The sequence below is a fragment of the Microcaecilia unicolor genome, chromosome 12 (genome assembly GCF_901765095.1).
Source record: "Microcaecilia unicolor chromosome 12, aMicUni1.1, whole genome shotgun sequence".
Classification (NCBI taxonomy): Eukaryota; Metazoa; Chordata; class Amphibia; order Gymnophiona; family Siphonopidae; genus Microcaecilia; species Microcaecilia unicolor.
The window spans coordinates 12102606-12126376 of NC_044042.1; the positions used below are offsets into that span (position 1 = coordinate 12102606).

Here is a 23771-nt window from a genome sequence, read left to right on the forward strand (position 1 = left end):
CACTTAACCCTCCATTGGCCCTGGTACAAAATAAGTACCTGAATATATGTAAACCGCTTTGAATATAGTTGCAAAAACCTCAGAAAGGCGGTATATCAAGTCCCATTTTCCCTTTCGTTACATCGCAAGTTGCTCTAAGCAGCCATGCCAACCACATTATCAGAGAGAACCCCCCTGTCGCAGGGCACAATTCATGCTGTCCAGTGATAGTCCTGGCTCTCAGTCTGGAGTTTCATATTGCCCTGTTTGAAAATAGTGAAGTTCCCTGGTGAAAGGAGAAGTGCCCACTTTGCCATGGGGTGGAGTGGCAAAATTCATGGCATAATTGGAAATCACTTTAACCTTGCTGGGATGAGAACTGTGATGAGTGTCAGGAAATGAAGGGTGAGGATCCGTAGGGATTAAACCCTGATCAGAGCTGGAAAGAAACTTGGTTCATCCAATCCAAACCAGGTGCCCTTTGCAGTGGACTCAGCAGGAGGCTGAAGGCCTGTTAGGGTCTGACTGGGTGCCTGTGACCCAGACCGGCCACTGTCAGAGACAGGATAGGCAGTGCGTTTTTTCTAGCAAAAAAGGTGCCGGTACTCAAATGCTAGGGACACCCTTCAGGGGTGGGGTAATCACTGAGGGACCCACCCCACAATAGCCAGGCCCCCTACAAAATCCACAATTCCAGGAATAACATGTATAGAATGTTTGTACGTTTGGGAAGCTCGCCAGGTGCCCTTGGCCTGGATTGGCCGCTGTCGTGGACAGGATGCTGGGCTCGATGGACCCTTGGTCTTTTCCCAGTGTGGCATTACTTATGTACTTATGTCCTCTACTTGGCTCACTTTTATTACATAGAGCAGTGATTTAAGCTATTGTGATATCATAGTGGCTCATTCCACCAATAAGAGCCAACCTCATTAGTGATGTCACAATGGCTTGATTGTATAGAATGTTTGTACGTTTGGGAAGCTTGCCAGGTGCCCTTGGCCTGGATTGGCCGCTGTCGTGGACAGGATGCTGGGCTCGATGGACCTTTGGTCTTTTCCCAGTGTGGCATTACTTATGTACAACCAGTCTCAGAATCTACAGCAAGGCAGAGCTGGTGTGTACAGCCTGAGCTCTTTCATTTAAAACTTGGGGTTAATGTGTCAATTTTAGCAGACAATGGAAAAGGTGCTGGTACTCAGTACCCCCAAGTACCCCCTCAAAAAAGGCCCCGAGGATAGGGCTCCATGGACTTTGGTCTGACTCAGCATGACTTGTGTTCTTATATTTTCAAAATCTTAAAATCTGTGCCTTGAAATACTTTTTAAAAAAATGAATGCAACTTAACATTTCCTAACTAAAATTTGCAGCTAATCCTTTTTTTTTCCCTACTTTAATTCCATGAGCAGCATTCCTGCAACTTCCAGGACACCCTTCACCTCACAGAGGGGTCCTTTTACAAAGCCGCGGTAAAAAAGTGGCCTGCAGTAGTGTGGGCGCATCTTTTAGGCGTGTGCTGGGCCATTTTTTTTACCGCGACTGGGGAAAAGGCTATTTTTTTTAACTGGCCCGGGAAATGGGCCTGCGCTAATATTAGAACTAGCGCACGCCTATTTACGGCCTGAGCCCTTACTGCCACCCACTGACCTAGTGGTAAGGGCTCATGCGCTACCCATGCGGTAACCATGCAGCACGCGCCAACGTGGCCATACTGCCGGTTACCGCCGCAAACGCCCCCGCAGTAGAAAATAGAGAGTATAACTGCCCCACCTTCACCCGGATTGCCAGGAATTATCAATGCGTGAAGAACCTTCCTCATAACCAACCACTGCCATGTTTAATTGATTGTCAAATTCTAAACAGGATATAAAAATTGCTATTTTTTGACCTAGTAAGCTGGCTTTAGTAGTCAAAATTAGGTATGACAGAAATCTAAGTTCAGCTTTTACAAGCTCTTTGGCTTCTTGGCTTTTTTTACACCTCTCCCCCTCCCCCTCACCCCCCCCCCCCCCCCCCCCCCCCCCACATCTTCCTGGCTGCATTTCACCTGACATAAAACTGTCATAAGGGAAAAGTACACAGTATACCACTACCTGCAAAACTGGTCAGACTGCTGTGAGAAACAGATCCTTGCACTACAAAAAGCCACTTAATATAAAGAAATTATCCTGTACACGAGTGGCACACCCAAAAGGCAGGAACAAGGAACGAACCTTTAATCAAACCCAGTGGCGTTCCTAGGGCGGCTGACACCCGGGGTGGATCGCCAATGCGCCCCCCCCCCCCCGGCGAAATGATACCTCCCCCCCCCCCCGGCGAAACGACACCTCCACCTGGCGAAACGACATACTCCCCCCCCCCCGGTGCATTTTTACCTGCTGGGGGAGTGCCGTGTGCCTGTCGGCTTCGCTCGTTCCATGCTCCCTCTGCCCCGGAACAGGTTACTTCCTGTTCTGGGGCAGAGGGAACACGGAACAAGCAGCGCCGACAGGCGCGTGGCACCCCCCCCAGCGGCATGCACCCGGGGCGGACCGCACCTACCGCCCTCCCCCTAGGAACAGAAACAGAAGCCTGCGCGGGTGATGAAAGAACTGAAAGAAATCTTGGTGAACCTGGAAGACATACTGAGCCACATCAATAAATTAAAGAGTAGTAAATCACCTGGACCAGATGGCATACATCCAAGGGTACTCAAAGAACTGAAGCATGAAATTGCTGATCTGCTGTTAGTAACATGTAACCTGTCATTAAAGTCATCCGTAGTACCTGAAGATTGGAGGGTGGAAAATGTAATGCTGATTTTTTAAAAGGGTTCCAGGGGTGATCCGGGAAATTACAGACAGATTAGCCTGACATCAGTGTTGGGTAAAATAATGGAAACTATTATAAAGAATAAAATTACAGAACACATAAATAAATATGGTTTAATGGGACAGAGTCAACATGGGTTCAGCCAAGAGAAGTCTTGCCTCACCAATTTGCTTCATTTCTTTGAAGGCGTGAATAAACATGTGGATAAAGGTGAGCCAGTTGATGTAGTGTATCTGGATTTCCAGAAAGGTTTTAACAAAGGTCCTCATGAGAGACTCTTGAGAAATTAAAGAGTCATAGGCTAGGAGGCAATGTTCTGGTGTGGATTAGGAATTGGTTATTGGACAGAAAACAGCGGATAGGATTAAATGGTCATTTCTCTCAATGGAGGAGGGTGAATAGTATTGTGCCAGAGGGATCAGTACTGGGACCAGTGTTATTTAACATATTTATAAATGATACAGAAATCGGAATGAGTGAGGTGATTAAATTTGCAGGTGGCACAAAACTTATTCAAGGTTGTTAAAACACATGTGGACTGTGAAAAAATTGGCAGATGAAATTTAATGTGGACAAATGCAAAGCAATGCACATTGGAAAGAATAATCCAAATCATAGTTACTTGATGCTAGGGTCCACCTCGGGGGTCATCACCCAAGAAAAAGATCTAGGTATCGTTGTAGATAATACACTGAAATCTTCTGCTCAGTGTGCGGCGGCGGCGGCCAAAAAAGCAAACAGGATGCTAGAAATTATTAGAAAAAAGGATGGTAAATAAGGCCAAGAATATTCAAATGCTTCTGTATTGCTCCATGGTGCGACCTCACCTTGAGTATTGCATTCAGTTCTCATCACCGTATCTCAAAAAGGATATAGCAGAATTACAAAAGATTCAAAGAAGAGCAACCAAAATGATAAAGGGGGTAGAACTCCTCTCATATGAGGAAAGGCTAAAAAGGTTAGGGCTCTTCAGTTTGGAAAAGAGATAGATGAGGGGAGATATGAGTGAGGTCTACAAAATCCTGAGTGTTGTAGAATGAGTAGAAGTAAATCGATTTTTTACTCATTCCAAAACTACGACGACTAGGGGACACTCAAGGAAGTTACATGGAAATACTTTTAAAAGAAAAAGGAGGAAATATTTTTCACTCAAGGAATAGTTAAGCTCTGGAACTCTTTGCCAGAGGATGTAGTAACAGCAGTTAGCGTATCTGGGTTTAAAAAAGGTTTGGACAAGTTTCTGGAGGAAAAGTTCATAGTCTGCTATTGAGACAGGCATGGGGAAGCTACTGCTTGCCCTGGGATTGGTAGCTTGGAATGTTGCCACTATTTGGGATTCTGCCAAGTACTTGTGGCCTGGATTGGCCACTGTTGAAAACAGGATACTGGGCTAGATGGACCATTGGTCTGACCCCGTATGGCTACTCTTATATTCTTATGAGCATTGGGGAGGAATACAAAATGACCTGATTTACACGCGTTTGAATACAAAAGCACGCTACTTGGGATGTTCGTCTACACGCTCATTTGTTCCCGTGCTCTGGGCCTCTGAACATTCTGCACAGGTAAATGCAGGAGCCAGTACGGCGCTAATGGACTCTAGCTCCTGCATTTGTTTTTGAGCATCGAGGCTCCAGTTTGTAAAATGGTAGTGCTGATGTGCACAATAACTGGCAATTAAGTACGTAAACACCAGACGCTATTCTATAAATAGTGACCTAAATCACTCAGCCCCGGATTCTATATATGGACCGCAGATTTGGGCACGCTGCCGAGACGCATGCAACCTAATTGACCAACAAGCTGTTAATGCTGGGCACCTAAATCCCACAGCGTAACCCAAAAGGAGGCATGAGCGGGTCACGGGTGTTCCAAAAAGTTGAGCATAGTGTTATAGGATAATGGGTCTCCACGCTCGGGCACCAAGATTTACAGCAGGTTTCAGCAGGCGTAAGTCTGGAGCCCAGAGTTGGAAATGGAAACCAGCGCTAAGCGGTATCCTATAAAGGGTACGAGCACTTACCGTCAAACTTTTCTGGAGCCCATGTTTGAGCGTAATTTATAGAATTTCTCCCTGAGTGTGCAACCGTCATATAGCCAAACCTGAAATTTTTAAGGGTGGGGACTAGCCCAAAGTAGGGAAGCATAACATTTTTGCACCACCTTTTCTCGCTCTCCACCCCTGCCCTTGCCCTGCTCTCCATGCTTCCCCCCCCCCACAATCCTACTACTACTACTAACTAACATTTCTAAAGCGCTACTAGGGTTATGCAGCGCTGTACAATTTAAACATAGAAGGACAGTCCCTGCTCAAAGAGCTTACAATCTAAAAGACAAGAGAACAATCTAAAGACAAGTGAACAATCTAGAGGACAAGTGAACAGTAAATCTGATAGGGTGGATAGATTGGAGGACGAGTGAACAGTTTATCTGATAGGGTGGATAGATTGGGCCATTTCATATTTCTAGAGCGGTTAGGCGCCGAAGGCAGCATTGAAAAGGTGAGTTTTAAGCAGAGATTTGAAGATGGGTAGGGAGGGGGCATGGCGTATGGGTAAAGGAAGATTGTTCCAGGCATAGGGTGAGGCAAGGCAGAATGAGCGGAGCCTGGAGTTGGCAGTAGTGGAGAAGGGTACTGAGATCCTCAAGTGCTTGAACTGGTGGAGATCCCCAGGCCCCACCAGCAGAAAAGGTCCTCTATTGGTGGCCTGGCAGTCAGCAGTTCTTTCCATCGGCCACCACCATGCCGCCCACTCCCATGAATGCTCAGTTTTTGCTCATGTGTGAAAACTGATGTATGTGGGGGAAGGGAAGCGGAGCGGAGTAGCTGTGGTGGTACATGGAAAGTGCCACTGAGTGCAGACTGCCATTGAAGGACCTTTTATGCTGGCAGGGCTTGTGGATCCCAGCCAGCCTCAGCAGATGGAGCTGCAATTTTGAGGGGAGCCTGAACCCACAGTGAGGGGGCCAAGCCCCCCCCCCCCAATGCCTATGCCACTGAGGTGCATACATTAGGTGATATCAAGGGAGTATCACCAAACGACACATGCAACTTATAGAATAGGCCAGCCACTGACCTATCATAAGTGGATGCTCCTATGTTTTGCTATAACGGTGTGGCTTTGCCCTAGTATAACAGCTTGGCGTGCCCCTTTATGGTTCCTAAAATGAGGAGCCATTTATAGAATTATCGCTTTAGTGATACCAGCAGATAGTTGTCGTGAGGGATACCTTTTACATTTTAAGTGACAATCCAATCTGGTCCTGAACTAACCTGCCAGCTACGCCCTCTCTCATGATTTCTCTTGCATTTCTTCTGAAAGCGTGGCTGCCTGTCACAGAGCAGTCACAGAACCAGTCTGCCAACTACACCCTCTCTCATGGTTTCTCTTGCTTTTCTTCAGAAAGAGTGGCTGCCTGTCACAGAGCAGTCACAGAACCAGTCTGCCAACTACGCCCTCTCTCATGGTTTCTCTTGCATTTCTCCTGAAAGAGTGGCTGCCTGTCACAGAGCAGTCACAGAACCAGTCTGCCAACTACACCCTCTCTCATGGTTTCTCTTGCTTTTCTTCAGAAAGAGTGGCTGCCTGTCACAGAGCAGTCACAGAACCAGTCTGCCAACTACGCCCTCTCTCATGGTTTCTCTTGCATTTCTCCTGAAAGAGTGGCTGCCTGTCACAGAGCAGTCACAGAACCAGTCTGCCAACTACACCCTCTCTCATGGTTTCTCTTGCATTTCTTCTGAGAGAGTGGCTGGCTGTCAGAGAGCAGTCACACACTGACATACTTCTTGCAGTCTGCCAGGAGTTACAGATGGACTCGAGGGGGGAACAGACTCTATAATTCCCCCTATTTCTGTCTGGTCCTGAGACCACTGTCTCTTCCCAGGAACAGCAGTTACCTAACACTTTGTACAAGAAGCTGCATACTGGAGAACAAGGGATTTGGAAACAGCACCTGTAACTATGGTTACTGCATGATGATTATTGGAGGGGGGGGGGGGGGGGTCAAACCTGGGGAAAAATAAGTTCAGTTCCAAAGGGGATCACCTCTCCATAACTCTACATCTGGGCAGCTGTCAGCAGCTGGAAACCAGGGAAGACTTCACCTTATTTTATTTTTTATTTATGTTAATTTATATACCGTATCTTATTGCAACTGCAAAACAGAACGGTTTACATAACTAATGTATACAAACAAACGAACATAGGAACTCCATTCATGACAGGAAAGCACAGCAAATCAGAATAAACTGCACAATAAAATCAATATAAACTAAAAATCTAATATACAGTTAAGCTACCCTTTTTTTTGGCCTTATCTCTTATGCTAAGTTCTGTTCTACATAGCTTGTAAAGGAGAAGGTTTTCAAAAGTTTTGGGAAATGGATATAGCTACTGAATAGTTAAACACAAAGCAATAACATGTCTACTACTCTCTCTTCTGTGGCAGGTTACAACTTAAAAACTAAGGACTTCTCTCTCTCTCTCGTTTCAAAAAAATGGGCTCACTTAGGGTTACCAGATGGCTCCGGGTTATGGAGGGCAGATTGGACCAATCCAGGTTTTACTTTCATAATCTCTTGGTCTTCCACTGGCTTCTCGTTAACCAGCAGCAATACAGAAGTAAAAAAAAAAAAGCCAAGTATCTCTGTTACTTGAAAATACACCCTTTGGAAGAATGTGTCTTGAGCAGGGCTGGACCAACCTGCAATATGCCCACCTAAGGCTGCAGGTCTGTAACTACAAGAACAAGGGAAAGAGCACACCTCATAGCAAGCTGCCTGTCAGAAAAAGGTTTTCTTCCAGCCTCTACGTAATTAGGGTGAAGATTAGTGTAATTAATGCTGACCACGGGGCCCAGAGGAGACACCCTAGTTGTGCCATTACGAGGAAGGGTGGGGATGTCACTGTGGAGTATTCTTCTAGGACAGTGTTTTACTCATCAGGGACCGAGGGGGCACTCCCTAGTTCTCTCTCTCTCTCTCTCTCTCTCTCTCCCTCCATCTGGGCTATGGCAGGGAGCCAGGATGGAGGCACTGCTCCCTGCAAACTTCAGCCAACTCGTTTCCATGGAAACTGTAACCTGGGAGAGGTCCTGAGCTTGCCTCGGCCACCCTCCTCCCTGGGCTCCACCTGCCGTCATCTACCCCACCCCCCCTCGCCTGGGGGCCGGGCTGCCTCCTGACCGGCCAAAGTAGGAGCCAAAGACAGAAAGCAGAAGATTAGAGTCTGGTGCCCTCCCTGCACTGCCACGAAAGGTGACACCCTGCACCTGTGTGCACGGCATGTGCAAAAAAATAGGTGCACATTGCACACGCACACACACACACACACACACACACACACACACACACTTGTCCCGCTATGAAGCTCTTTCTAAAGCCAGAGCGTAAGGATTTTAGCATTAATTACAAAAAAAAATCAAAACATACAATCATTGCCCAGAAAGCCAATCGTCACCCCCCACCCTCGAACTAGGAGTCTCAGATGTTAGACTGGAGAAAAGAGGGGGGGGGGGGGGGTGACTGAAGTTCTTGTTATCAACTAAAAGAAAGTCTCCGGGGCCCTGCCCAGTCCTTTCTTGCTCAAAAGCGACTCGACCCCCCCCCCCCCTAAACAGGATCGTTTCCAATAAAGCTCCCGCTTTACCTGACTCGCGGGGATCTTGTGCCTTGTTGCCCCCGTGACTTCCACTGGCCCCCGGGCCACTCTCTTAAGTGCCGTCTCTTCTTGCCCCACTGCAGCGTGTGCGGGAGATTTCTCAGCAGTGAAGCTGTCACTTGGCCGTTCCCTCCTCCTCCTCCTCCTCTCCTACTTGTATCACTGCAAGGCAAGGCGAAAGGAGGGGCAGATCCGTGGCTGGAGCCAGCAGCACTCGCAAGGGTTAAACATGACATCATGGTTAAAGGATTGTGGGAGCAGCAGGGCTGGAGCAATCTTTGAGCAGCACAGTTCGGACTATACCTTCCTTATTGTTGGGTTGTTTTCCTTACCTCCTGGCTTTGCTGCACATGCAGATTTAAAAAAAACATCAGTGCTAATTAAAGTTTGACCTGGGTCTTCTTTTTGTTCTCGATCCATTTGGGCCCCCCCCCCCCCCCCCCCACAACATGCGATTCCTCGGCTGTATTATTCATCTGTAAGGAATGCTATTCTTTTTAGCTCGATTGCAAACGTTTTGCGCCGGGCTGGGGGAGGGGAGGGGACAAGGGGGGGGGGGGAATTAAAGAGCTGCAGTGGCGCGGTGCGAGCCTATGCGGCAGGAAAGGGGGTTGTCCGTACATTTCCAAGCAGAAGTTCCTTAAAATGATGAGCATTAGTCGTAATGATGAAGCATGTTGGGGGGGGGGGGTGAGGGGCTGCTGCAACACACCCTGAAAGGGTGGCTTGTTTTCACTTGCATAGGAGCCAACTTTTTTTTCCAAATGACGGGGAGGGGCATGCCCAAAGGAAATGACCCTTCCCTGGAAACAGTCAAAAGAATTTTTATTTGCTCACTATTGGGGGGGGGGGGGGGGGGGGGGGTGAGAGAGCTGGCTCCTATGTTCACTTATGTCACATTTTTAATACTGTTGAGTAATAAGGCGGCTGCCTGAGGACTAGGGAACGGAGGGTCCAAATCCCACTGCGGCCTTTTCTGATGTTGGGCAAGTCACTTAACCCTCCGTTGCATCAGGTACAAATTTAGGGGCCGATGCAAAAAAAAAAAAAAACAGCACAGCTTTAACCTCACTGGCAGAGCAATGCTCATCTGGTGTCAGCCAGGTATTGCCCTGAAGCCATTACCACAGACCACAGTAAAATACATTTAAATGTGGTCATTTGTTTTTTTCCCCTGCCAGACTCAAAAAAACTCCCATTTCTTTCTCCTACGTTTTGTGTGTGGGATACTTTTTGCCAGGTCTGCGGTAGTGTAGAAAGGTTGGTTGAGAGGAGTGGTGTCTACCCCACCCCTTCTCTCTCTTCAGCCCGACCACCTTGCCCCAGTGCTGTTTCATGCACCAGCCCAGACCCTATCCAGCCTGCCTCTGCGGGTCCCCACTTCTGACCCAACCCAACCCTTCCCCTACTATTAAAAAAAATGCCCTGGTGGTCTAGTGGTCCCCCTCCGTCCCACCCAAATTTCATGGGAGGTTTTTTTTATATTAGGAGGAGGGGGTTCGGGTATGTGGGGGTAGGGTGCGTGTTGCAAAACACCAGGCATATGTTTGGGGGATGGGGACAGGAAGAGGCGCCAGGTTGGGGATAAGGGGCTGATGCAGGCCAGGGCATGGTTGTGGGTTGTTGTTTTTTTTTTTTTTTTTAAGCCAATCACCACTCAGGCACTGACAGGAAATTTTACATTTACCCTCTAATTCTATAAAACGCTAAAAATTTCACGCACAAATTTGGACATATGTCTAGTTTGCGCACACATTTTACTTGAATAACATGATAAGAAGTAGTAGTAGTAATTATTACCAATAATTGGCTTTATAACAAGAAATTATTGGCACTAATTAGATTCGATTAACATGTACATGTGAGTCAGAAAAGGGGCACGGATATGGGAGGGCACTGGTCAGGTTGGGGTAGATTGGGGGCATGACTTTTAGGGCCCCTTTTACCAAGCTGCGGCATAAGGGGGCCAGCATTGGCGTTGGTTCGTGTTTTACATGCGTGCCGAGGGCCCCTTTTACCGCAGCTGGTAAAAAGGAAGTCTTGCCTTCCTGCAGGAAATGGCCACGCGGCAAGTAAAGCACTTGCCGTGCGGCCATTTTGGAGGGGAGCCCTTACTGCCACCCATTGAGGTGGCAGTAAGGGCTCTTGTGTTAACCCAGCAGTAAAAGGGCCAGATTACGGGTACACTCCGGCGCTACAAAAATAAATAAAGTGCTGGAAATGACGGCGCACTAGGGATGGGAAGTACCGCCAGGTAGCCCGGTGGTACTTCCTGTTTAGCAAGCGGTAAGCCCACGCCACTTAGTAAAAGGAGTCCTTAGTTACATGCGTAATTATAGAATAAGGAGGCTGCAGCCTCTATTTACTACTACTAATACTTATCATTTCTATAGCGCTACTAGACATACGCAGCGCTGTACACTTGAACATGAAGAGACAGGCCCTGCTCGACAGAACTTACAATCTAATTAGGACAAACAGAACAAATAAGGGATAAAGACAAAGAGTAGCAAGATTCCGTGCAGAATCCTAAAGAGTAGCAAGATTCCGGAATCTCATAGTAGCAAGATTCTGTGTAGAATCCCAAAGAGTAGCAACATTCTGGAATCCCAAGACTACTACTACTACTTATCATTTCTATAGCGCTACTAGACATACGCAGCGCTGTACACTTGAACATGAAGAGACAGGCCCTGCTCGACAGAGCTTACAATCTAATTAGGAAAGACAAACAGGACAAATAAGAGATAAGGACAAAGAGTAGAAAGATTCCGGAATCCCATAGTAGCAAGATTCTGTGCAGAATCCTAAAGAGTAGCAAGATTCCGGAATTCCAAGACTACTACTACTACTTATCATTTCTATAGCGCTACTAGACGTACGCAGCGCTGTACACTTGAACATGAAGAGACAGTCCCTGCTCGACAGAGCTTACAATCTAATTAGGACAGACAAACAGGACAAACAAGAGATAAGGGAATATTAAAGTGAGGATGATAAAATAAGGGTTCTGAATGAGTGAACAAGGGTTAGGATCAAACAGGTGGGCTTTTAGCTTAGATTTGAAGACGGCCAGAGATGGAGTTTGCACTACATTTTCATTGATGCAAACAGCCGTGCCTAAACGTAGGCACGATCCCGAGGCTTAAGCGGTTTTTTTTCGACACTGACTTTTTAGGCACCATTTACAGAATTCCCCCTTTCTGCCTTCCAATCAGCACACGGAGCCTTGGCGGGAAAGACCACTCATCCTTAAACCGGGCAACCCCTCAAGGCTCCAATTCCACCTCCCCTTCCCTGCCGGTATTAGCTGTATTCCTTCCCATCCCCAGCGGCGCCACGAACGTTGCTGGAGTGGGGAGCCCAACCCCCAGTTACTCTCGCTCCTGTGAGACTGGGCTCTTGGGCTCGTCTTACTCGATAACTGCATCGTGATGCAGGACAGCGCAAACACAAACCACTGTGTGTGAAAAAAAAAAGGAACCACATCCACTTAAAAAATATTGCTCTGCTAAGCTCTAGCCATCATTCTTTTTAAAACCTTTCTGTCATAGCTGCCACAGTGACTAACAGGTTTAAGGATGTCTAAAATACGGTTGCTGGATCACCTGGTTGTTATTAAAATTTGTGGCACTTAAAACTAATTTTCTACAGTGACAATTCTTCTAAGGGAAATGAGATTTATACAAAGCAAAACTAGCCAGTGGCGATCCTAGGTCGGCTGCCACCCGGGGCGGATCGCCACTGCGCACCCCCCCCCCGGGTGCAGCGGTGTCCGTCCCCCCAGGGTGCAGCACGACACCCTACTACTACTACTTGACATTTCTAAAGCGCTACTAGGGTTATGCAGCGCTGTACAATTTAACATGGAAGGACAGTCCCTGCTCAAGGAGCTTACAATCTAAAAGACAGGTGTACAATCTAAAGACAAGTGTAGAGTCCGTCTGATAGGGAATACTATATTTCACGAAAGGTTAGGTGCCAAAAGCAGCATTGAAGAGGTGAGTTTTAAGCAGTGATTTGAACATGGGAAGGGAGGGGGCTTGGCGTAGGGGTTGAGGAAGATTGTTCCAGGCAAAGGGTGAGGCAAGGCAGAATGAGCGGAGCCTGGAGTTGGCAGTGGTGGAGAAGGGAACTGAGAGGAGGGATTTGTCCTGTGAGCGGAGGTTACGGGTGGGAACATAGGGGGAGATGAGGGAGGAGAGGTAGTGAGGAGCCGCAGACCGGGTGCATTTGTAGGTAAGGAGGAGAATCTTGAATTGTATGCGGTATCTGATCGGAAGCCAGTGAAGTGACTTGAGGAGAGGGGTGATGTGAGTATATCCCCCCGGCGCAATGACACCCCCTCCCTGGCGCATCAAGCCCCCCCTCCCGGTGCAATGACACCCCTCCCCAGCACATCAAGCCCCCCCCCCAGGTGCATTCTTGGCTGCTGGAGGGTGCAGAGAGCAGCCTGTCGGCTCCACTGGCTCCCTGCTCCCTCTGCCCCGGAACAAGAAGTAACCTGTTCTGGGGCAGATGGAGCAGAGAACCAGTAGAGCCGACAGATGTGCGGCTGCTCTCTGCATCCTCCAGCAGCGTGCACCCGTGGCGGACCGCCCCCACCGCCCCGCCCTTCCTACGCCACTGAAACAAGCACCAAATAATGATGCCCATGTACTAATTAATGTGCAAAAACCGCTTTCCATGCCATTTCATTTCTTGATACACCACAGTGCCCGCTAAGCGGCGGTAAGCCCAATGCGGGCTTACCGCTCGCTAAACAGGAAGTACCGCCGGGCTACCGCAGCAGCCTGGTGGTACTTCCCACCCCTAGTGCACCGTCATATCCAGCGCTACAAATATATATTTATTTTTGTAGCGCCAGAGTGTACCAAGCGGTAATCGGGCACTGCCGTGTGCTGCCCAGTTACCTCCGGGTTAGCATGGGAGCCCTTGCCGCCCCCTCAATAGGCAACATGGTATCATGTCAAACAGTGGCACTGCTCCTGTGGTGATTTGAAATGGCCATTGCAAGTGTTTCTATATTGATAAGTGTTTGCATTTTTTAAAAAGGCTATTCTAATTATGATAAACAAGCAAAAAAAAAGCCCATTTCGCTACAAAATGAAAGGGGCACTAGCAAGGCTATCGATGTAGACCACGTTGGAGTGTGCCTCTGCTTCTCCTCTCTCCCCTGCCCTCCCCTCCATGCCCAGCGATTCTTCCCTCCTCTCCTCTCCCATCCCCTCCCATCCCATCCATGTCCAGCGATTCTCCTCTGCCCTTAGGTTGCAACTACATAGAATTTGGATGTTTGTGCTTAATGCATCTATCTTGTTGGACCATTTTCAGAAAAAAAATAATCCAAGTGAAAAACGCACAAAATCAAGCCATTGGGAGGTAGGAGGAGCCAGCATTCTTAGTAGACCAGCCACAAAGACATCCCAGCAGTGGGACACCCTAGGGGCATAGCTGCTGAGAGGGTGGGGGGGGGGGGCAGGGGGGAAAGAGAGGAGAAGAGAGGAAGGGAGTGGGGCCAGGGCAGCTTAAAGTTTTGATTTTTGGAAAGCGGGGAGCAGCGGCGACCTCGAGCGGGCGGGGGCAAGGACGTCCATAAAGGACGTGTTTAAAAAAAAAATTCTTACGCACATTAGCCACGCCGATAACGTGTGCTTTCTGTGCGCATGCGTTTCCTACTCCGCTACGGGGGATTGCACCAGATTAGCGAAACTTTCATGCATCTGACTTTTGAATACTGCACCGAACATTTCTGAGGTGTGTTTTTAGTGCATTCTTCGTTTTTTTTCAAATTCGGTAAGCACTTTTACGTTTTAGATTCTTTTACGTTTGGTTGATGCATCTTGCCCTGAAAGTTAAATAATTACTGAAAACAATAAATAAACAAAAAAACAGCCTTCTATTTCTGGTAATTTTTTTTCCCTTTTCCAAGGGACCTCATTGGTGACCTCCTGTCCAATTAGATTATCACACCAGTTCCTACCCTCGCTGTGCTCATTGGAATAACACTAGCTAATCAATGCAAACTATTTAAATTAGCACACACCAATTTACACATGCTAATTAATGCATGCTATCACCAATTAGCATTTGAAATGTGTAATGAACACATGCTAATTACAAATAGTATGCACTATAGCACACATGAATTACTGCTTGGCATTTAGCACATGCTATTTAATGCACACATTAGTATGTGCTAATTAAGAAGTGTTAATTACTGCATGTTAATTAATATGTGCTTTTTTACGATCAGAAAACTATACAATATAAATTAATTAGTATATGCTAATTAATTCAATGGCTGGCTACCACCAACCCCATTTGGCTCCACCCATGGGGTAAGCGCTGGTGTGATGTGGGGAAAAGGACGGTAGACATTAGAGTGTGGTTTGTGGTGGAGATGTCTGAGAGACTGCTATTTTAAAAATGTTGGTAGAACAGGGGGGGTTGAAACCAAATCAAATAGTGTTAAAAAATTGAGGCTAGAGGAGTGTGATAGCCGTGTTAGTCCACTCTTAAGGTTATCAATAGAAATCAAACAAAATAAAACATGGAAAAGAAAATAAGATGATACCTTTTTTATTGGACATAACTTAATACATTTCTTGATTAGCTTTCGAAGGTTGCCCTTCTTCCTCAGATCGGAAATAAGCAAATGTGCTAGCTGACAGTGTATATAAGTGAAAACATTCAAGCATTACTATGACAGTCTGACAGGGTGGGAGGATGGGGGTGGGTAGGAGGTATGCATGGGGACATCAAAGCATATCATTGATATTCTAACAGGATGGATATGGATAGGTGAGGGGAGGGTGATCAACAGAGACATACAGCTTTATGGTTTATAATGGGCTAGGAACCCCAGATCCTTGTTGGGTGTTAAAATATTCAATCATTCTGACTTCAAGGGTCTTACGTTCTTGTATGGTTTTAAAGTTACCTTTGAGGATTCTCACTGTGAAGTCACTGGTACAGTGTCCTGGTCCTGTAAAATGTTGACCAACAGGCGTGGGAACCCTGCTGGCACCAGTATTGTTCATATGATGTCTATGCAAATTGAACCTTGGCTTAAGCATCTGGCCTGTTTCTCCAATATAGCATCCTTCGTTACATTTTTTACACTGAATGATATATACCACATTGGAAGATGAGCAAGTGAAAGATCCCTTTATGTTGAATATCTTTCCTTTGTGGATGACTTTGGGGTCCTGTGAAATATTTTGGCATAGTTTGCAACTGGATAAATTACAGGGAAGTGTGCCCTTCTGTTCCTTTTCAGTCTGTGAAGGAAGTTTACTTCTGATTAGCTGATTGAGGCTGAAATTTCCTATTTCATTTTGGAGGGGACACCACTGAGACAATTCGTACAAACACCGGCTAGCTGCCTTTTCTGCAGAAACGACGAGAAGCCTGTTTCAACAAGGACCACCACTGGAAAAACAAATAAGCGAAATAGTTTTGAGAATCAGGACGCTGGACACTGACTCTTCCAGGCTACCGTAGTTCTCTCGACTGCCCGCGCCCGGTTTTTCTCGAGGACGGTGGCGGTGCAGGACAGGACAAGTTAAGGGAAGATCGGATCTGGATTTTTTTGATTCTTCTGAGTCCTTGGACCAGCACCCAGAGGCTTAAGCGGATATATAAATACAAAAGAGGTGTGGGGGCTGCAGGAGTCTTCTGTTTGCTGGTTGCATTAAGCGAAGGGAAGCTGCACTGATAAAGGATTGTAGTTGCAAGATTAGAAATGGATTTTGCTGCTTAGTTCCAGGGCTGCCTTTGCAGTAAACTGCCTGTGGGGGTAGGAAAGCCGTGCAGCAGCAGATAAGATGTTTTTTCCCCCTACAAGCGGGACAGAGCAGTGCGCCCTTTTACTAATTTATAGCCCAGATTTTTCAGTGGGTTTAATGATTTAATGTTTTTTTGTTATTGCATGCTTTTTTTAAATGTGCGGATAAAGCACGTTTTACTGCGCGCCGCGTCCCTGTTTCTGGATGATTGCACACGTTGCTTTGAAGCGTATTTTCGAAAATTGCCTTGATTTAAAAACGCCCTTATGATATATCAGGTTAAGCCAATGATGAGCAAAAGATGCCTTGTATGACAATGAAAAGTTCTGCATGTTTGGAGGCTCGGTATTAAACAAAAACGTGAAGCTATCAGATCTACTTCTACTGTATAAGGGACCCTTCCGCCGTTTTGAGCTTTCGTTTCTAGAAGTTTTCGCATCATCACAGTACAACAGATTTTTGGTATTGTGCACCTTCACACTTTTTTTGTTTTGTGTTTTGTTATATTTATTTGGTTTTAATTCGCATAGCGATTGAGCTTTTGTAAATAGGTCCGGCACCTGGCAGCGCATACAATAGTGTTGCCCGGTATATTTTTCTTTCATCTTATCTTTTTTTTTGTTTTACTGTTTTTAGATCCTGGGTTTTTAAATTAAGTTGTATAGTATGTCATTTTTAACTCCCCCCTTTTTAAAAATGAAGTTCTATTTTATTTTGTTGACTGCTAGCGTGGCATGGCTTGTTGCCATCTAGCCAGTGGCCCACCCTATTTTGCTAATAATTTGGCTGGGAACCTGGATTTCAATGAGTTTGAGACCTGCGTGAAAGTCATTCAGTTTACGGGGGGGGGGGGGGGGGGGGGGGGGGTGCAAGAAGAGAACTAAAAAGTTATTGTCTTTATTGATCGATAAGCTGGTCAGTATTGAAGGAGGCAGAAGCAGTGTATCGTGTGCAGAAGATCGGGTGCAAAAGCGGCGTGCCGTGCGCAGTAATGAAAATGAACTGTGTGATAAGTTTCGATTTCCTGACTTCTGTGTAATCTTTTGTGAACTCAATGCGCATGACTGCTGATAAAACCTATAAATGTTAGTGGCAAATAATACAGGGCACGCAGTGTTACTGAGCCACTCAGCTGCGTCACTGCTAGCAATAAAGTTTTCTTGATTCGGATCCCTTGCCTCGAGCCTCTTGATTTACTTGTTAATATCTGGTTACATTTCTGGCGAGCCAGCCAGGAGGCTCAGGGAACAAGGATATTCCTCCCCTTTGGCAAACGGTCACGTCAGGACGGGCGGCCCCTCTCCGGCGGATCGGTGAGTGCGCACCACTGAGTTCAGTGTCCGACTGCCCAGAAGAGGGGCTGCACAGGACCGGGTGACCTGCACCAGGGCTGCGGGATCTGACCAAGACAAGCTTTCATCTCCGGAGTATCCTGAAGCCAGGCGAGTATAGTTGGGAATTTGCCCTGTCCGTTAAAGGACCGAAGGGGGGCCTGATCAACCCCCACCGGGCGCCGTGTAGGAACTAGGTTCCGAAACCTGCCCGAGACCGGGAGGAACGGGAGGTCGGGTTTCTTGTTGTGTGAAAGAGTGTGACTAGCACCGCGGTTCTGGGCTGGGCGACCCTCACGTGTCCGGTGGAACGGGACCCCTTACCCCTCCACCAACCGTCCAGGATATAACGAACTGTATGGTAAAGATGGCACATGTCCCCGTGCAGACGTGGAGAAGTGGGTAGGATTGGACTAAGAACCTGGGGGACTGATTCTCGGGAGTGGGTGGCCTGAAGGGAATGTTTGCCATCATCTCAGGCATACTGTTACTTTGCTTAATTATACGTTGCATTGCACCTCTCCTGATAAACGACCTACGGGGGGCAATGGAAGGTATAGCAGACCGCAACTGACTGCTATTCTCCTTTCTTCTTACAGGAGTGGCTGGACGGCCATCACCCCAGCTGCGACTAGTCCGGCTACAAGGGGGGGGGGGGGGAGCTCAATAGGAGCCCCTCGTCTCAAACCGGTGAAGCCACCATCTGCGGAGCAGGGGTTTAGGGCCACTAGGCCGGATCCTTCAAGTAACTGTGTTCTTTATGTTTCAGAGTCAAGACAGGTGGTGATACTCATAAGCCTGTGAAGAAGCTGATGAAGTATCAAAGGGGGGAATGAAGGAGGCAGAAGCAGTGTATCGTGTGCAGAAGATCAGGTGCAAAAGTGGCGTGCCATGCGCAGTAATGAAAATGAATTGTGTGATAAATTTCGATTTCCTGACTTCTGTGTAATCTTTTGTAAACTCAATGCGCATGACTGCTGATAAAACCTATAAATGTTAGTGGCAAATGATACAGGGCACGCAGTGTTACTGAGCCAAGCAGCTGCGTCACTGCTAGCAATAAAGTTTTCTTGATTCGGATCCGTTGCCTCGAGCCTCTTGATTTACTTGCTAAAATCCGGTTACAGTATGACATCTTCACTGTTCATGATGAAGTGAAAGCCTCTTGTCAATATATTTGACTGAGTAGTTTTTGAAAATGTTTCATGTGCTTTTTCCCTAAAAAAACAAAGCTTAAAGTAGTGATCACGAGCTGCCTTAACGAGTTTATAATCTAAAGCATGTAATGTTTAGGGTGTATGTTATACGCAAGTGTGTAGATATGAATTGGACGGCTGTGCATTGTAAATATTGCTACAGAATTTACTTTAAAGGGTGATAGAATGGCAAAAACTCTGTGTTGATCAAGATGTGTCTTTATGGGAAAGATAGCTCGGTCCCTGAATTAACCACTAAGCAAAATAAGCACGTGCCAAGGGTGGTTTCCCCTAGCGGTCATTACCCATTACTTTTCATCACCTGTATCTGTTTTGTCTGTCTGTATTATTTAGATTGTAAGCTCTTTTGAGCAGGGACTGTCTCTTTGTGTCAGATGTTCAGCGCTGCGTGCGTCTGGTAGCGCTATACAAATGCTAATAATAATAACTCTTTCACTGCTGTCTGCTACATCTATTATCCAACATTATTTCATTGTTTGTCCTAATCGTTATAAATAGATATGATGTTTTGTTTCATAGGGCAGCAGGTGCACTTAATCTGGCCCTGGGATAGCGATGTATACTTATAGTTGTGTTTAAGATGTGGCCCCACAGTAGGCCGTGTAGATGATGGCTACAGACCACTGAAGCAGAGAGAAGGTTTAAAGATGTGGGATCATGCTGTAATCCAGGTTTAGCATTTTCTGGGTCCAGTTTCTTTAACTTGCATGTTGTGTCTTGAGTATAAGCTCTGTGGATAAGGATTGGCTGTTGCATGGATTTGTACAGCACTATGTACACATCCAATAGCGCTACAGATGAGTAGGTAGTAGGTTATCCACCTGCATAATCCATATTTATTGCTTGTATTTTGCTTATGCCCGCAGTATTTGGTCAAACAGGAGAAGACGTATTGGATTAAATTCAATAAATGATGCCCGAAGTTAGGGATGATCCTTGCTAAGTTCGTATGTTGTAAAGGGTGCACTGTGTTGAACATTTATAGAATACCATCTTAGCGTGCATTTCACTAACTTAGGGTGCGAGCAAATACCTGTCAAAGATTGGTGTCAAGGCTGGCGCCCGGCTGAGGACAGTTAGGCACAGAAATGTAGGTATTCTAACATTGTGTCTAATTTCTGGGAACGCCTGACCTGCCCATTCCCCCTCCTGTGGCCACACCCCCTTTGGAGTGGCACGCTATGAAATGTAGGTGCGCATATTATAGAATAGGGCGTAGGGCACATCCGCTCATAACTCCTAATTACTGCCAATTAACTCCAATAATTGATAGCGCCTAAGTGACTAGTTTACACACGGATCTGGGATCTGCCCCTAAATCAGACTGGGGATAATACATACATTAGATGTTCATAAATTATTTAATATGGCAGATAATCTCGTCAATACTACTAATTTGACATCTGACAGCGGTACCATCTCTCCTTCCGCTACTGCCTTAGCCTCTTATTTTGAAGAAAAGGTGGCAACTGTTTGTAGACAATTGAATGTTAATATTTTGGAAGAGCCCATGGTAATAGAGTCTACGCACGGTGTTCCCGTGGCTAGGACGAGGAGCGATTTTCTACCTATGACTTCCGTAGAAGTGAAATTGTTATTAAGTAGATTTACCAAGTCTAACTGTAGTTTAAATCCACGTCCAGGGTACTTAATGAACGATATGAATGATGAGTTTCTGACTGTCTTAACTACCTGGTTAAATTGTTGCTTGTCCGGGGATAGATTTCCACATAATGGCGGACGAATCATTTTGATGCCCATTCCGAAGAATCCGAATGGAAATTTTATCACTACTCATCTATTATCGCCCGGTGGTATCCATTCCATTAATCACAAAAATCATGGAGGGTTTTGTTTCTAAACAGCTTGATAATTATCAGAAAAAAACATTTTGCATTTGTCTCAGTCGGGGTTTCTGAAGAATCATAGTAGACTGTGGTAGCCTCCGTTATCACTCACGCTAAAGCTTTATTAAGTCATTGGCTTTCGATCTGGTTGATCACAGTATTTTATTGACCAGGTTCTGTGGAACTATCTCAACATTTTTCCATTGGTTCTAATACCGTTACCTTTGAGTCTTGTTCAGAGATTCTGGGTGTTCTATGACATTTCTAATCAAGTAAAGTCACTTGTTACAAAGTCTTTTTATATGTTAAAGTAGTTGACATCGATCCGTAAATAACTTTCAGTTGGATAAGTTTTGATTGCTGGTGCAGGCGTTGATATTGTCTAGATTCGACTATCATAACGTTGTTTATATAAGTTGCTCTAAAACTCTGATAAAGCTTCTGGAACGTACAAAATACGGGCTGCCGGGCTGATATTCTGCTAAAAGATTGGATTCTTTTTCTTTATTACTTAACAAATTACACTGGCTACCTGTACATGCCAGAGTACAATTTAAACTTAAATTTTAAATTTAAAAATTGGCTCCTGTGTTGGTCTGTTATTTTCTGGCATTTGAGTGTGCCTTTTTTCTTGTGGAAGACTTGATTATTGACAGGATAGTTCAACACTTCTCAAAGCTCCCTCTCCTTTGGCTGTGGTAAGGTGTATTTTATCACTGCTTTCTTAAACTGTGCAGAAGTGAGCAGTGGTTTATCACCCTTTACAAAAATACTAGGACTAGAGGGCAAGCATTGAAGCTATTAAGAAGTAAATTTAAAATAAATCAGAGAAAATATTTCTTCACTCAGTGTGTAATTAAACTCTGGAATTCATGCCCACAGAATGTGGTAAAAGCAGTTAGCTTGGCAGGGTTAAAAAATGTTTTTGATAACATCCTAAACACCATTATTAAAATGGACTTGGGGAAAATCCACTGCTTGTTTCTAGGATAAGCAGCATAAAATCTATTTTACTGTTGCCAGATACTTGTAACCTGGATTAGCCACTGTTGGAAACAGGATACTGGGCTTGATGACCTTCGGTCTGTCCCAGTATTTCAACACTTACGTTCTTAAACTCTGCACCTTAGTTTTTCAGATTATATATGGTGATTCTTTGTTATATTTAGCTGATAGGTTAATTCTTCTTTCTAATGGAGTTAAGAGCAGGATTCGCAATCAAGTGCTACTTAGTTTTCCATCTCCTGAACAGGTTAAAGAATTTAAATGTGTGAGTCTTCTTTGTATTATTAAGCTGCTTCTGTGTGGAATTTGTTACCATTACAGATTTGTGTTTTATCAAATTATTTAATCTTTCGTAAGTGACTTATTTAGTGAATGTTTTTATTATTGGTTTATGGGTAAATTGTACAGTAATTTCCTGGATTATTTTTCCAGTTATCTTGATTTTGTGATGCGCATAGAACTATTTCTGGTTATTGTGGAGTAGAAAAGTCGTGTTACATAACCTGTGGGCGACCTATACAGAATCCGGGGGATTGTCCTGCCATTCTAAACCTTTATTTGTAAATCTGCCCTTTCCCCACACCTCAGTGTATTTACCTGTTACCATGTGGTTCACAGCCTCTGTAAAGCTGCTTTTAACTATGGGACAGCACCTGCGTATCCCAGCAGAACATTTTAAAGATTAAGCATGAGCCCACAATTTAACTGTTGGAAAGCCATTGGTACTGCTAACTTTCTCTGCAGTTTTCCTCCTCTGAAGGCAAATCCTAAAATCTAGTGTCAGAGCATCATCTCCAACCTTTGGATTTAATGATAAGACAACTATGAGGAAAGACTACCAGGAAAGTTAGTTAAAAAAAGAAAAAAGACGACAAAATAGCAGCAGCTGGAAGGGACCCTTAGAATCTATAAAATGGGCAGCCAATTTGTTTTATTGATATCCAATAATAAACATAGACTCAATACAGTACTGATAACATTGAAAGAACAACGTGGTGAACAATCATCCCATCCCCCGAAATCCCTCCCGTTCCTCTACCCCAAAGCAGCTGTAACCAGTTACAATAAGAACAAACTTGGGCTTGAGGTCTGGACTCTTATGACCTCAAGCCACTGATAGAACACGTACCCTCCCCCCCCCCCCCCCCCCCCCCCCCCGACCTTGACGGACCCCATTAAAAAAATGTTAACATAACATAGTAACATAGTAGATGACGGCAGAAAAAGACCTGCACGGTCCATCCAGTCTGCCCAAAACTCATACGTGCTACTTTTTGTGTATACCTTACCTTGATTTGTACCTGTGCTCTTCAGGGCACAGACCGTATAAGTCTGCCCAGCACTATCCCCGCCTCCCAACCACCAGCCCCGCCTCCCACTACCGGCTCTGGCACAGACCATATAAGTCTGCCCAGCACTATCCCCACCTCCCAACCACCAGCCCTGCCTCCCACCACCGGCTAAGCTTCTGGGGATCCCTTCCTTCTGAGCATATTTCAGGGCTCAAAGATTATCCAGGTAAGAAAGGGTTGTGGAGCTTTGTCTTGTTTCCAATCTGGGGAGATGGGGTAAAGACAGATAGAATATTCCAGCAAAATGCTGTGCCAAATATTTAGGGGCCCTTTTTTACTAAGACGCGTGGGCACCTACATGTGCCAAATTGGAGTTACCGCCCGGTTACTGCATGGCCCTTGCGGTAATTTCAATTTTGGCGTGCGTCCGAAAAAAATGTTTATTTTCTAGCGCGTGTAACGTATATTTGCCAAGTGGCATTTGATGCACGTAGGTCATTACCACCTAGATTTTTTACCGCTAGGTTTATGGCTGGCGGTAAGGTCTCAGACCCAAAATGGACGCACGGCAATATCGATTTTGCCGCACATCCATTTTCAACAACAACAAAAAAAAGAGGCCTTTTTTTACAGGCGTGCTAAAAAATGGATCAGCGCACACCCAAAACCCGCTCCTACACTACCACAAACCATTTTTCAGCACGCCTTTATAAAAGGACCCCTAGTTTGGCAGTGTGGGTAAGGAGGGATTTTTGTTGGGGGGGGGGGGGGAGGGGTTCACCTCCACCTACAATAATGATAATTGACTTGGTTGGTGCTGTTTGAAGGAAGAGTTACAG

The 23771-nt window shown here is 45.7% G+C and overlaps 1 protein-coding gene across 1 annotated transcript in view; it reads right to left on the reverse strand.

Moving 5' to 3' along the window:
• The window catches only part of RHOC (ras homolog family member C), a 43972-nt gene extending 35361 nt beyond the window's left edge, over positions 1-8611 (reverse strand). The window contains exon 1 of the mRNA XM_030220435.1: positions 8439-8611. The gene's annotated coding sequence lies outside the window, so the exon portion shown is untranslated. The remainder of the gene's footprint in view (positions 1-8438) is intronic.
• Positions 8612-23771: the final 15160 nt, after the last annotated feature.